The following is a 3,896-nucleotide window of genomic DNA, read 5'->3' as shown; positions in this document are numbered from 1 at the left end:
GAGACAGAGAAGTCTGATTTACCAAGTACTTCTGGTTCTTCCTTTAAAACAAGCATGAAAGTCCACTTTTCTGCCCTATCCCTTCTGCCTATAAGATCTGGTCATGCCCCAGTCACCTCGGACCCAACCATGGCCTCTAGAATTTTTCACCACTCTGTCGCTGAATCCAATGGTTCTTAACCTTTTTAGACTCAAAGCACCCTTCATTAGGCTTGAGGCACCTGTCTGAATATGCCAGCTCTTCATTTTCACTTGTGTTTTTGACTACAGAAAAATACTAGAGCTGTTCTTCTGTTGCAAAGAACTCAAAGTCCACAAGAATGTGTTTATGCCATAACTTCCCATTTGAAGTCTCTGGGGTTTTGTATCATATAGATTCACCTAACCTTGTGCAGCATCCTTGAGAGCCTCTCAAGGCCTGGTTAAGAATCGCTGGTCAATCCAAATCTGGCTACCCATTTTTTTTTTTTCCATAACATGTCCCAGCTTCTGGGCTTCAGCTTTTCCCCCCCACCCCTCCATTCTCGCATCTTCTCAAACTCCTTTAAGCACTTTCAGCATTTCTGCCTTGTGGGCCTTGGTGTGTTCATTTTTCTGTTTGAAATGATGGCTGGCCAGTGGCCTTGCTGTTTCCCCAGCTACCTCAGAATTATTCTTTATGGGACACTGCAATCTAAGCAGTGCTTTACAAACCTGATCCCTCTTCTGGTCTTTATATTTCAACTTAGACAATAAGGATACAAAACAATATGGACCCAAGATGCAAAGGTCATGGAAAAAGACCAAAGAGGGAGATTCTGAGTGCAACTCTGTCCACAGAGAACGATAACACTTTATACCAGGGGTGTTAAACATAGCCGTACAGGCTGGCTCTAGTCTAGCCCATCGAGCTGCTCTATCTAGCCCATTAGACTACCAGCATGGCCAGTGGGGGAGCAGCCTGCTACAGAATCCAGGTCCCCAGTAGACATAGTGATAGTGATTGGTGGCATGACCAAGGGCTGACACCAGTCCTGGTCACCCACTACGTGCTTTGCCCATGCATGCTGCTGTGGCCTTACCTCCCCAGCCACTGGCTCCTACTGTATGTGCCGTATTGGAGACAGAGCTGGAGCTGCTGGCACAGAGCTGGAGCTGCTGGCACAGCACAGGGCATTTGGCAGCAGCCACTTTGGCTCCGACAGGGCATGAAGTGGGGGCTGGAGCTGCTGCCAAGTTGGAACTGGAGCTGCCACATACTCCAGGTAGGTGCCAGAGCTGCTACCCCTACTGCACCTTCCTCATGTCTCAGTCTGAATCTGGCCTGCAAGGAGCCCCAGGGTTTGGATCCAGCCTGGAGCATAAAGTGAATGTGATGTCCCTGCTTTAAACTGTTTCAGAATACAATTGCAAATGGTAGTGAGGTGAAAAAATATCTGCATCCTTTCCGCTTGGCTTATGGAATTTTGCTTTAAAACAATCTAGTGTGGGAAACACACCACTGCAACTGGGCCATTTGTCTAAACATGGAGAAGTCCAAGGGCCAATTTAAAAGCAATCAATTGGAAGCCACACTAGTGACTTCATTGCACCAGTACTTTGTTTACTTGTACACACTGTTCTTTGCTTTACTAACAGCAAAACTGAACAGGGCATGCTGTCTGCTGCTGTTACCAACAGGTTGCAGGACCCAAACTAGTATCAGACCATAGATTTTTTTCTGGCTGGACTGTACTGGCCTTTGTTTTATTACAAACTCAGCATTACTGCACAAGGCACTAAAATGGCATTTGAATTTTTCAACCTACTGTTGGTCCAGGTAACATTTAGCAGGACAGAAATAGTAAAAAATATTTTTAGTTTTGCCTGTAGATTTAACAACACATAGAGTCTGTTTGTCTCCAATAGCAGAGAGGGGGAGAGGTCCCTCTTTGAAATGCAGTTGCCACATCAAATTAGGTGTGGGAACTCAGGAGCACTTGCAGAACTCTGAAACTATCTTGCTTATTATAAAATCAAAACTGCATCTCTAACTACAGTGGGTTTTGGCAGTTGAATACAGTAGTCATAAAAATGTTGAATACAAAAATGCTGTGTAAGACTACATTTAAGCACTCTGTATACATGAATTTGGGGACAGGGTAGGGCAGGAGGGGATTTTCAAAGGCACTCTGCCCAGCAGCTCCCACTGTGGTCTCTTGGAAAAAATCTGGCTCTAGTTATAGGGGCTGAGTTATCTTGAAAATCTGACCCCAAGCTCTTGCAGACCACCTGGGCATGCAAATAAAAGCTTTAACATCCTCAAAACCAGGCTTGTTCAGTTCACACTGTTCTTCCCATTGTCTGTAAACAATGTAGCCCCCAACAAAGGATGCTGCATCCATCAGCAGCTGCATAATTATCCATGGAGCCCTAATATAGTGGCATGTATTGTTCTTGACAGGCAGTAACAATGTACTATTTGTCTATGCAGAAATGTCTGCTGCCAGTAGAGGGAGTGTCAGATCTACTAACTAGTCAAACTGCAACGGATTCAGGTCAAGGTTCACCTAATATGGAAAGAGATTTAGGAGTAAAGCAAACTAACTTGAAGTAAGGTCTTGCACTCCAGACTTCCTGCACTGAGAGGCCGAAGGAATGTTACTGGTTTGGAAATCCTGGACACACTGCCCTGCCCAGCCAGGCACTTGGCTTACTCCTGCGGCCCCTGGCTTCAGGTAGCTGCCTCGGGCCATGTTGCTCTCCTGTAGCGAGCTGAAAGCCACAGGGAACGTCTCCCACCACTCCATACTCTCAGATTCAAGCAGCTCTGAGTCAAAAGAAAATCTCTGAGGTGCCAGAACAAAACAATACAGGAGGAAACAATAGCCAGCTGCTGTGAGGGGCTCTACACAAGTAATGCACCCACCCAACAGCCCTCATCTCCCTGCCCAAGGTGATCACCATTCGGACTTCTCACCCATGAGCTTGTGCTGGTCTCAGTCACTTGTCCCCAGTAGCACAGAGAGGTAAGTGCAGGGCAGGATGCTGAAGCATGGCAGGGAGCCCATCCCCACCTTGGCCCAAGCTGACAAAGTGGATGCTCTGCAGCTTCTCCCCTGCCAGGAGCTCTGACCTGCAAGGCAAGGAACAAAGCAGCCAGACAAGGGGAGATGGTTACGTGGCCCAGTGGTTGGGGGCTAGGACCTCACTGCTAGGCTTGGCTAGTCAAGGGGAGGGAGCCTGGCTTCCTCTGTATGTTCCTGCCTTAGGAGAAGGCTGGCAGGGGCCTTTTGCCATACCTGTGCAGCCCCAGGTGAGGGGTGCCAGGGGAGCAGGAGGCACGAGCAGGGAGAGTGTTGCGTAGGGGCAGGGCCCCTTGCTGGAGCAGACCTCAGCCCTGCCTGGTTGCCCTCATTTTTTATTGATTTTTGGGTCTGAGCATGTGGTGCTACCGGGGCGAGTCTCCTCTCTCCCAGACCTTTCAGCGTGGGGCTTCCAACTCCATGGCCGACAGCCTTCGTGCAGGCCTAGCCTGGAGGCCTTGGGGTTCAGACACCCCTAGTCTCGCTTGCCCCAGCCCCACAGCGGAGGGAGCAAGCTGGAGGGAGAGCCCCCATTGCTGTCCAGTGGGAGGCTCGGGCAGCTCCGGCAGGCCCTGCAGTGCCCTGCCCTGCTCAGGTGGGAAGGAGGGTCTCCCCTGCCAGGTCCCTAAAACCACCGGGGCTGAAATCACTGTCGTGAAGCTGTTGCCCCAGCCGGGCCAGACATAGGCATGGTGAACCTGTGGCCGCCCAGGGCCCGGACAGAAAGGGAGCCCGAAAATGGTAATTTTTATGATGAGGATCTGCAGGCTAGGCCAGCAGGGCCCTCCGCGAGGGGAAGGCGGCCCCGGCCCGGCGGGTCTCCCCCAGCGCCGCGGGGGGGCGGAGGCACGG

This window comes from Crocodylus porosus, unplaced genomic scaffold (genome assembly GCF_001723895.1).
Source record: "Crocodylus porosus isolate Cpor-Errol unplaced genomic scaffold, CroPor_comp1, whole genome shotgun sequence".
In the NCBI taxonomy this organism is placed as follows: domain Eukaryota; kingdom Metazoa; phylum Chordata; order Crocodylia; family Crocodylidae; genus Crocodylus; species Crocodylus porosus.
The sequence above is the reverse complement of the archived record's forward strand: the minus strand, read 5'-3'. Positions refer to the sequence as shown.